The sequence below is a fragment of the Solanum tuberosum genome, unplaced genomic scaffold, assembly GCF_000226075.1.
Source record: "Solanum tuberosum cultivar DM 1-3 516 R44 unplaced genomic scaffold, SolTub_3.0 scf00134, whole genome shotgun sequence".
Lineage (NCBI taxonomy): Eukaryota > Viridiplantae > Streptophyta > Magnoliopsida > Solanales > Solanaceae > Solanum > Solanum tuberosum.
This window is the reverse complement of record NW_006239062.1, coordinates 252,445-265,063: the sequence shown is the minus strand read 5'-3', so window position 1 is coordinate 265,063 and position 12,619 is coordinate 252,445.

The following is a 12,619-nucleotide window of genomic DNA, read 5'->3' as shown; positions in this document are numbered from 1 at the left end:
TTTGAGTTTGGGTGCAAAACTACCCTCACCGTTACTCAATAGGCTCAAAAATGCCCTTGGCTAACGGAAAAGTAAAAAAAAGGAATTTAAAAAACTTTTAAAATAAGAAAAAGTCAACTTTTTCTTTTCACCTACCCCTCCCAATTTTCTCCCGCTGCCACCCATTTCCTACCTCTTCTTCCTCTTTGTTCCTTCCTTACCTCTTAAATCAGATCGAACCGAAACCCAAACAAAAAAAACTTAAATCCATCTTTTGTCACTCAAAACTGAACCCATTTTGACTAATCTACACTCAAGTTTCTCCCACGACCATGGCTTGTATTCGATGATGAAATTTTATGATGTCAAGTAAACAAATTTGTATATAAGCACCACATCAAAAATATCTTTAGTGACAATTAATTAACAACAACTTAATTACGGTTATATATATAAATATATGTGTGTGTGTATTTTGAACAACAATTAACACTCTTCGTAAATGTGTCTAAACCCTATAGCGATATTTGATCCAATGATAATTAACTAATGTGGTAAAGACCTCTTTATTAATACGTATATTTATTGTCGTTAAAAATTATTTTTATCGTACTAAAATCATTTCTGATCAATATATCTTGATTGCTATATATGTTGCCACTTGTTGAAGAATAATACTTGAAGGTTGAAGTTAGTTTGTTTTGCAATATTGATCAGAAATGATTTTAGTATGATAAAAATAATTTTTAACGACAATAAATATACGTATTAATAAAGAGGTCTTTACCACATTAGTTAATTATCATTGGATCAAATATCGCTATAGGGTTTAGACACATTTACGAAGAGTGTTAATTGTTGTTCAAAATACACACACACATATATTTATATATATAACCGTAATTAAGTTGTTGTTAATTAATTGTCACTAAAGATATTTTTGATGTGGTGCTTATATACAAATTTGTTTACTTGACATCATAAAATTTCATCATCGAATACAAGCCATGGTCGTGGGTGAAACTTGAGTGTAGATTAGTCAAAATGGATTCAGTTTTGAGTGACAAAAGATGAATTTAAGTTTTTTTTGTTTGGGTTTTGGTTCGATCTGATTTAAGAGGTAAGGAAGGAACAAAGAGGAAGAAGAGGTAGGAAATGGGTGGCAGCGGGAGAAAATTGGGAGGGGTAGGTGAAAAGAAAAAGTTGACTTTTTCTTATTTTAAAAGTTTTTTAAATTCCTTTTTTTTACTTTTCCGTTAGCCAAGGGCATTTTTGAGCCTATTGAGTAACGGTGAGGGTAGTTTTGCACCCAAACTCAAACGGAGGGTATATTTGCTCTATTTGTAGTAGTTTGAGGGTATTTTTGACCCTTTTCCCTTATTTTTTTAAAGTTTTTATGAAAAAACAATAATTTTTTTAAAAAAAAAAAAATAATTAAGAAAAGATTTTATTTTATTTTAAATTAAGGAAAATGCTGCCAAGGCAGCGATTTTCCAAAAAAGAGTTTTTACAAAAAAACTGCCAAATTTTTTTTCTATGAAAACACTGCCATAGTAGCGATAGTAGTTGGAGGAAAAAAATGGACAAAATCGCTGTCCTAGCAGCGATTTTTATTTTTAATGGAGTAAACAACGTTAATAAGTGTCAGAGGGAAATCACTCCAACAAGAGCGATTTTGCCTTTTTGATTTTAAAAAAATATGTTGTGCCCTTTTGGAATTTTTGGCAATTTTTTTTGCCCTTTTAGCTCCTGACTCAACAAATCCACTACCAGCAGCTCCCATTGTATTTTTCAAAACAAATCATAACATTGGCTTCAAAGTATTGGAAGAGAAAAAATAATAAATAATAAACAAACACTAATATATATTAGTTCTTAATGGTAAACAAATTTACATATATTGAGATAACAATTAAATAAAATGAGATTTATCTTAAAATTTATTGTGTTTGATGTATCTTTGTATAATACAATTATCGTTATAAAACTTAATATCTAGTAGCTGCACAACAGATAAACAATACGTTAAAGAGACTTTGACAAAAAAAATTACAAAAAAGAGGGAGAATTAAAGATAAAAACAATGGAGAATTTAAAATTAAGAAACTGTAAGAGAAAAAAAATAGTGGAAAATTTAAATATAAAAACATTTAAAGTTAAGAAACTTCAAGAGAGAAAAAAAAGAAACAGTGGAGAATTTAAATATAAAAACTAAAGAAAAAATAGTTGTGAATTGGTGAATCAAGCTTTTCATTAGAAATTTTCCTCTAATTGTAGCACACATCTAGATCCACTAATCACTTGGTGTAATTGTACCTACATCCATATTTCGTTTGTGAGAAAGAACTTTTAAATGATTCCGCTAATATAATGAGATGAGTTGCATGATATTTTATTTTCAAAATATTTCACAAATAATCCAACATGATTTTTTTGAAACGGAAAAAAATGAAATATCGTGCTACGCAAATTTATATCAAAATAGACTTCGCTAGTACCACTTAATTGGAAGTGAATATCAATTAAACTAACAAAATAGATCAATTAAAATGAGCCAATGCAATTAATAAATATTCTCAAATTGTAAAAAGTGTAACTACAACTATTTAATCTAATCTTTTTTATAGTATGAACAATTTGAATAGGTATCCAAAACATGTTTAATTGAATAAGATAGAGACAATATGACTGGAAAACCACCATAGGATTTTTTAAAATAAAATATTCATTAAAGTTGAATATTGTCCTACATTTTGGCACATATTAGTTATAAATACTATATGTTTTATATTTTTTTGTTTTTCATTCGATATTCGTTACTCACATTGGAGTCGGACTAATTTAGATTTGTGTCGCGTAGAGCCCTATCCAGGCCACGTAGGGCCTAATTTAGGGAAGTGCTCCCTACCAAGAATTTTTCTTCTATACCCAAAACTTGAATTCAAAACCTCTAATTAAGGGAGAAGCAGCTTCATCCGCTACACCACATTTATTAGTGGTATATGTTTTATATTCATCAAATCATAAATTCATCAATATATTACATCTTTTGTTTTCTCATATGGTGTCAAGCTACGTGCGTGCTTTTAACCTCTAAATCGTTGGGCCAAACATACTTTTAAGCCTATTATTGAAGAATAAATTCTTCTTCTAATGGACTTAAGCATCGTTACTTATGAAGATTTTTAAGTTTTATTTATTTTTCCATTGAACCAAAATAAAAGAAACACAATGGAGTGAGTAATAAGTTCTATAGAGTGATGGTTAGATCATTTTTTATGGGTGAAGTGATGTCTAGTCAAGAGATCACATATTCAAAAGATACATGTTGTGATGATGCGAGCGTTAAGATTAGGAACGAGGTCATCTGGGAGAAGGTGGAAATGGCCTCTATTACGAACAAATGAGAGAAACGAGATTGAGATGATTTGGACATGTGAATAGGAGGTGTGCTAACATCAAAGTGAAAGGGTGTGGAAGGTTGGTTATAGGAGGTATATGGAGGGGTAGAGGTAGAATGAAAGAATATTGGGGGAGATATATGTAACACCCCAAAAATTTCTAAACTAAGACTCGAATCATTCTTCATTTGCGTATAAGGTTGTATGAGGTGATTATTAAATTGTACTTAAGTGTTAAGGTCAATTATTTAGTGTGGGAATAAATTTGAAGATGAATTAAGGTCACAAGAATCCCCTAACACAAAGTTAAGTTGAAAGTTTTCTTACCGATTGAGTTATGATATAAGATTCTACTTAGATTAACTTCAACAATCATATCTCTCAGCATAAAATGGATTAGGTGACCCATGAACAATCAAATTGAAGCGTTATAAATGCTCCTTCCAACACCATCAAGTTTTCCTCATGTCAAGTTTGGAGTAAAAAGTTATGGCCGTTTTACTAGATACTGTCACATCAGAGTTTCCTAAAGACAATTCGTACGACTTGCTTCTACGGGTCGTGAAAATTTCGACGACCCGTACTGTCAACTCGTCAAAAAATTCAGAGAAGTTAGAATCTGGGGTCAGATTCCTGTTGATCCATTCAACGGGCCGTCAAAACAACTACACGTCATAGATTGGACCCATAGAATGAGATTTTGAGCCGAAAAAATCAATAAAAATTACATGGATGGAATCTACGATCCGTAGAACAAACCAAGAACTATAAATGGACCCATAGAAGGTTTTTGTCCATTTTTAAGAAGGGTAGTTTAGTATTTTCCCACTCCTTCTAAACCTAAACCACGACAGTTTTACCACTAGTTAAGGGTTTAAACAGCGTTAATCAATCCTTTTACATTCAGTAACGTTTCCAAGTACTATAGCAAGGACCCATGAGGAGTAAGCTAGGGTTTTGACTATTTCTCGAGTTTTCACCGATTTCGCCAAGAACTTTGTTCTTCCAGTAAGGCTATCATAATGTTAGACAAGTTCATCCTCATGCCCTACATATGTCTAAATTCAGTAAAAGAGTAATCTATGGTTTTATCCTTGATTTTGAGTATTCTTGAGATGAGTTATATTATTGAGTTATGAGTCCTTGATTTCTGAGTATTGAGTTTTATATACTGTTATTGAGATCCTTGAGTTAATTATTTGTGTCTATTGTTGCTCCCCAGTATACACGCAAGTGTACGTGGTCGCGCAAATAATATAGATTCTTTAAGAAACGAGTTATTGTTCTCAAGGGACTTATGATCAATTTATATTTAACACTTAATTCTACAAATAAAAGTAAAAGTAACCTTTTTAAGAGTTGATGATTGATTGTTAACTACTACTAATTATGAAATAAATAAACGTAACTAAATGTGAATGACTTTAAGATGATGTTTCAAGCAAATAAAAGACAATTCCAGGGCTGCAGCATATACTGAATATCATGTATCATATTATTGGCATAGAATTAATTTCAGTTGTCAAGTTACTGGTTTATAGGGTTAATTATATGAGTCGGGCTATACACCTCTCGTCGCCTACCTGAATTAGCTACCTAACTACATTGTAGAGCGGGGATAAACAGACTAATTGGCGAGCATTTATATTTCATCCTATTTTCTAACCAAGCGAGTCGTTCATCCGAGCGTCACTCCTGAACACAAATCACCTCGACTTAACGGGTCGATCAAGCTCTCTATATCCTCTGGTTTATCTAACCTCTCCTCTCCCAATTTTAAGGATAAACAATAGATTTATCTCTAGATGGCCAGTCAAGAAATACTAAAACAAGAATATAGAAGTAACTTTTAATGACAACCAAGAATTAATTCATCAAGCCTTTAATAATCAACAATCCATTCGTAGCTACAGCCCCAAAACTAGGGTGTTTAGCCACTCATGCTATTAGAAAACAAGAAAATACAATAGTTCATGCAATTTTTGGAAAATAGAAGAGTTAAAGGATTAAAACCTACTACAAACTTGAATACTTGCTCTTGCACACAGAATAAAAGTCGAACCCCAATATGAAGCCCTAAGGATCTATTTATAATAGTAGGAAAAGTTGGTAACAAATCCTACTCAAATTAGGAATCCTATTCAATGTTTAAAACTTGGAAAAGTCAGGAAAAGAGGGATATCTCGCGCCTCCATCGCGCTTGGCAACGCGCTAAGAACTTTGCACTGTGCGCGGCGCGTCTTGCAGAGCGCCAAGCATTGTTGCAGGTAAGTCTTCTTTGGCGCGGCGCGCCTGCCAGTACGCCAGGCCTAGGTGCTTCCACACTTAGTCAATTCCTGCACGCCTTTGCAATCCTTTCCCATTTCAACTCCAATTTTCTTGAGAGTTCCTAAAACTTCTAATCACATGCTTTAGTACACAATAATCGCAATTATAACATAATAAAGATAATAGACTCAAGATCATTCTTTTAAATTAAGCCATTCATAGGGAAATATTGACAACTTAGGCATATAAATTTGCCTAAGATCACCACCCCACACTTAGACTTTTGTTTGTCCTCAAACAATCTCGAGACTATCAACTCTTCTTCACAACCCTTGGACTTATCAACCCACCTTAAAATCAACCAAACATTTTTAATCATGAATGACCATTTTATTATTTTATCACAATGGATGCAACGATTCACAACATTTACACCAAGTACAACACATGCTCAAAGAATGACCCTTTTATTATTTTATTTTTTTCTCTGGCTAATGCAAACTCATACAAACACATCAATTAGATAATCTTACACATGCCATGAATGCCCTCACTTGTTCTTGTTTAGTAAAGTCTTTCACTCAAACAACTTGCAATATCAACAAGGCCTATTTTTCAAACAATCAACTCACCCTCACAAAAGAAGTTCTTACTTTTCTCAACATACCATAAGCTTGCCAATAGTGTATTATTGCTTTCACACATATTTCTCAAGGAATCAAGAGGACTTTTATTTGGTTGTAATGTTGGCTTAAGGTAAGGGAGGGAATATTTATGAATCTATTTTAGTGACTACACCTCCCTAATGCACATGTCATTATTTTGCCAACAATCTCCTTTATAGCTTTTCTTTCCTCCTAGTACCCAATTCATGATTGTTTACCCCTTTTGTTGCTCCATATTTTCCCTTTATTTCTTTTTCATTTTTGTTTCATGCCTTTGCACTAGCCATCCAAACTCTAAATTTTAACATCCGAGTAAGATACACATTATCCTTGATCAGGGCCAATGTTTCAAGCATAGTTCTAAATTAGTCATCCTCAAGTTTAGTCGAGATGCACATTGTCACTAAGGACCAGGGCCAAAATAGAATTTTATTTCCCACACAATGTAGCAATTCACCCTTAGCTATATCAACCAACATTTTCCAACCCTTCTTCTTTAACATAGTGCATTAAGGATTTTCATAGTATCAAAATGCTTGGTATCAACAAACGAATTTCGGCTTCTCATGTGGTTTATCAATAAACAAGGCTAAAGGCTCAATGGGGCTTCACTAAGCATAATTTCAATAGTAGGCATACAAGTAGAGTTAAGAATTGGCTATTTCAAAGAAACGCCTCAATCACATTCCCTAAGTCATACTAGCTACTAATTCAACACACACAGGGCAAGTTCTAGATATCAAGTCAATTAAAAAACAAATCAACTCACACCACTCATGGCATCATGACACATATAAAGATATATCAACTAGCATGCTCTTGCAACTTGCATTACGGTAGCATTACACAATTAGGCTCATTTATTTTTCTTTTGAGTAAAAATTAAGAACACATGCTTGTTAACACTCTATTGCACTTTTTCACTTGTGACTACCTATGACGTTTGTCTAACTTATTTGGACATAGTTTCAAAAGACCAAGGTTGGTTTCTCAATCCTACTCCTCTATGTGACTAATTTTTCCCTTAAAACGATCGTCATCCATCCATCATCGGGATGACGACTCTAAGACTCAATAAAGCAGTAAACTAGTCCTAGTCGGTTCAAAGGGACAATCCTCAATAAAAGTACTAAAAACAAACGCTGAGGAACCCAAAATAAAAATTTTAAAAATTTAACTAAAAACTAACACTAGTCTCGATAAAGAAATAAACAACTATATACAACAGAGATAAATTACCCCACCCCACACTTTAAAAATAAGCATTGTCCTCAGTGCATAATTAAAGCAAAGTATAGAGTTAGGAATACTCCCTCAGGCCTCTAGGCCTCGTCGTCATTGCGATCAAACACCATCAAGGCATTCGCCTCCTCATCCACAACATCATCCTCCTCATCATCCATAGCTTCGTCATCAGTAGCCTCATCATCATCTAAAGGCTCTAAAAATGCGGGACCAGTCCTGCATAAGAATATTGCACTCTCGGTCAAGGGGTAGCACTCCGCCATGGTCTCCATCTCCTCATTTGTAACTGAACGGCCACCTATCCGCGGCTGCAATTCCGCCATCCCAAACATTCTCTCCATGACACTATCATTACAGACTTGCCTCTCTTGGGCAGACAAGACATGTCTATGGGTCGTGTCTAGTGCTTTGGTGCGGGTCACATCAACCAACTTACCCGTCAAATTCGGGTGAAAAGCAATAGTCAAGTCACAAGACTCCTCCTCTATACCTTGGGTCCTCAAGAAATGAGTTATCAACCCCCCATAACAAAACCTCCACCGCAAATTGTTCCTAAAATTCATCATATTTTGCTTCAGGATTGCCTCAACATTAATAGGCATCCCCTTTATCAGCATATAGACCAACACCACTCTATCCCGCGTCACCTCAGTCAAATGTTTCGTGGGAAGCAATACACTACACACTAGTTTTAGCCACACCCTAGAAATTAGATTGAAATTAGCAAAGTGAAGGGTGGAATGCCTCCTAGTATCCTTACTACGCCCCCACCTAGCTGTTGACTCTACCCCACACAATATGTGTCGAATATCTCTATACGGGGGTTTCTCTTTTAACCTATTAAAGTCATCGGCATCACAGTTAGGGGTGCCTAACAACTCATTCAATATCCTAGTCGAAAACTTTACATCCTTGCCTTTTTATAGGCACAGTTTTGTACTTAGTTTCTATGAGCCAATTTGCATAAAACTCACGAACTAACGACAAATTACAGTAACCCGGATGGTCAAAAATAAGCCGCAGCCCCAACTCAACCACAGTCCTCTATATATCAGGAAATTGAGACTGTAACCTTACCGAATCAACGTATTCATCCACCATATATTTTTCTTCCCGCTGGCAGTCAAACCAAGTCAACCCATACCTCTGAACGACCTTTTTACCAAATTTTTGAGCTGGTTCTCGATTTCCGGACCCGGATGTTTCACCCTTTCGACTTCGCTTAGAACCCGCCACACTTTTTGCTTTTGGAGCCATCTCAACCTGTTAAGAAAAGAAAACTAAAGAAAAGAACAAAGAAAATTAGAACATGAAGGGAGGGGGTTGGGTTGGGGCAGTGGGGAGGAGGAAGAAGAAAGAAAAAGAAGAAGTATGGAGAATGGGTGAAGTTAAAGTGAAAGGGAAATGGGTGGAGTTTGAAGAATGTGGGAGAAGAGAAGTGGGGGTTGATGGAGGTAGTGGGAAGTAGAAGAAGAGGAAGAAAAAAGAGTTTGGAGGATTTGAGAAGTTTGGGTTGGTTGGGAGAAAGAGAGAATAGGAGATGAATTTGGGAATTTTGGGGGTTTAAAGGGGTTGGGTCGGGTGAAATCCGGGTCAAAACCCAGATTTTAAAATCTGGGCGTGGACGCGATCTGGGAGCAATGCGCCAATTTAACGCTCTGATTTTTTCCCACTGGCGCGACGCGCCTTGCAGTGCGGTAATCTACAAGTGTCAGGCGCGATGGTGGGGCGCCGTGACAATGTCGCGCCCCTGATCTTCCTCTGAACTTTTGTGCCAGGTGCGGCGCCCCTGACATTGCGCCTGGCTACAGTTTTTTCTTATACTATTACACATTAAGTTGCAAATAATGAAAAAAAATCCTATCTAGCTATAACTAACCTATATTCTAAGAATTGAAACTACGCTAAAACAAAAAAATTCATGAATTCAAAGACGAACTACCTATCTATTACATATTGTTCATGGTTTGCCTCCCATGTAGCGCTTGATTTAACGTCGCGGCACGATGCAGCTTAGATCATTCATCATTTAGCTCAAGAGCTTCCCGATCACAATCTGAATCCTCACCGAAATAGTGTTTCACCCTTTGCCCATTGACCATGAACGGAAGGCCAGTCTTACCTTTAAGTTCAACAACCCCATGTTGTGTCATTCTGACCACTTTAAAAGGACCACTCCACTTCGACCTTAGTTTTTCGGGGAATAACCTTAGTCTAGAGTTAAAGAGTAGTACTTTATCTCCCGGATTGAAGGTACGAGCTACTATGTGTTTGCAATGCCACCTCTTTGTCTTTTCTTTGTATAGCTTGGCATTCTCATATGCGTGGAGCCTAAACTCCTCAAGTTCATGCAGTTGATTCACTCTCCTTTTACCGACTAGCTCAGGGTCTAAGTTCAGCTTCTTGATTGCCCAATATGCTTGATGTTCTAATTCCGCAGGAAGGTGACATGATTTCCCAAATACTATGTGATAGGGAGAAGTCCATATTGGTGTTTTATACGCAGTCTTATATTCCCACAACGCATCATCTAGTTTCTCAAACCAATCATTCCTTTGCGCATTCACTGTTTTCTGCAAAATTTGTTTCACCTTTCTATTCGAAACCTCCACTTGGCCACTCGTTTAAGGATGGTAAGTTGTAGCAACCTTATGACGAATACCATACTTAGCAAGGAGATTCTTAACAAGATGGTTAATGAAATGCTTACGTCCATCACTTGTAATTGCCCTTGGAGTGCCAAAGTGAGTGAAGATGTGCTTGTTGATGAACTTTAGCACCACCCTTGAATCATTGGAAGGAAGAGTTACAGCCTCCACCCATTTACTAACATAATCCACAGCAACAAGAATGTATTGGTTTTCACTGGATGGTGGGAAAGGACCCATGAAGTCAATACCCCACACATCAAATATTTCCACCTCCAAAATGTTACTGAGCAGCATCCCATGTCTTCTTGAAATAGTACCTAACCTTTGGCATTTATCACAACCCTTCACAAAAGCAATAGAATTTTTAAATTACAAGGGCCAAAAGAAACCAGATTGTAGTACCTTATGAGTTGTGCGCTCTCCTCCATGGTGACCTCTATATGGGCTAGCATGACAACTTTCGAGCACTTTGTGAACCTCAGATTTCGGAATACACCTTCTCACTACCCGGTCTACACCTTGCTTGAACAAGAATGGTTCATCCCAAATGTAGAACTTGGCATCATGATTGAGCTTTTTCTTTTGTTGAGTGGTTGCACCTGGAGGATAACCGCCACTTACTATCAAATTCACAATGTCTGCATACCATGGCACTTGAGAGATATCTAATGCCATCAATTGTTCATCCTGAAACTCTTCCCGGATTTGCTCACATTCATTCACATGTGAAAAATCCTCCAACCTAGATAAGTGATCTGCTATTTGATTTTCAGTACCTTTCCTATCTTTGATCTCAAGATCAAATTCTTGGAGAAGCAATATCCATCGAATCAGTCTTGGTTTAGCATCTTTCTTGTTGAATAGGTACCTAATAGCTGCATATTCAGTAAAAACAATCACTTTAGTACCTACCAAATAAGATCTGAACTTGTCAAAGGCGAATACTAGAGCTAGCATCTCCTTCTCAATTATTGTGTAATTAGCTTGTGTAGAGTCAAGGGTCTTGCTTGCATAATAGATCGAGTGGAACACTTTATTCTTTCTTTGTCCCAACACTGCACCCACTACTACGTCGCTTGCATCACGCATGAGTTCAAATGGTAATTCCCAATCAGGAGCAATTAAGATAGGAGCTTCTATTAAGTTCCTCTTCAACATCTCAAAAGTTTTTAACCACATCTCATCAAAGTCAAACTTCACCTCCTTTTCCAAGAGAATGCACATAGGTCTTGCAATCTTGGAAAAATCCTTGATGAATCACCTGTAAAATCCTGCGTAACCAAGAAAACTATGCACCCCTTTTATAGAAATGGGAGGGGGCAATTTTTCAATAACTTCTACCTTGGCCTTATTAACCTCTAAACCAGACTTAGACACCTTGTGTCCTAGCACTATCCCATATCTAACCAAAAAGTGACACTTCTCCCAATATAGAACTAAGTTAGTGTCCTCTCATCTAGCAAGTACTTTATCAAGATTTCGGAGACATACCTCAAAAGACTTTCCAAAGACGGAGAAATCATCCATGAACACCTCTACAAAATCTTCCACCATATCATGAAAAATAGCCATCATACACATTTGAAAAGTCGTTGGTGCATTGCAAAGTCTGAATGGCATGCGTTTGAAAGCATAGGTACCATAAGGACAAGTGAACGTGGTCTTTTCCTAATCCTTGGGTGCAATCAAGATCTGGTTGTAACCGGAATACCCATCTAAGAAACAATAGTACTCCTGCCCTGCTAGTCGGTCAAGCATCTGATTAATGAAGGGAACGGGGTAGTGATCTTTCCGTGGGTGAGACGTTGTATATATTTAATATCATTTAATATATATTTAATACCATGGATGCCACTATAATTTATATTTAATATATTTAATAAAATAAGAAATAACTATCAATAACTCACCCCTCTTCAACTTATAATCTTAATAATATTCATAACTCTCTTTTTTTTAATCTTCATAACCGCCAAAATTAAATTTAAGAAATAAGGGTCTGAAAAGTACCCCAACTTTGGTCGAATTTGCTATTGAGTTACTAAACTTTCATGAGGACCTATTACCTCCCTAGACTATTAATACGGTATTAAATAGTCTAGGAAGGTAATAGGTCCTTATGAAAGTTTAGTATCGCAACAGCAAATCCGACCAAAGTTGGGTATTTTAGACCCTTATCCCTAAATTTAATTTTGGCGGTTATAAAGATTAAAAAAAAAAGAGTTATGAATATTATTAAGATTATAAGTTGAAGAGGTGTGAGTTATTGATAGTTATTTCTTATTTTATTAAATATATATTATAGTGGTAGGTGAAAAGTTGAGTAATTGAATGTGAAGACTTTTTGAGATATTAAAAATAAAATAATTAAATAATGAAGGAAAAAATGGTTTAAAAAAAAAAGAGAATA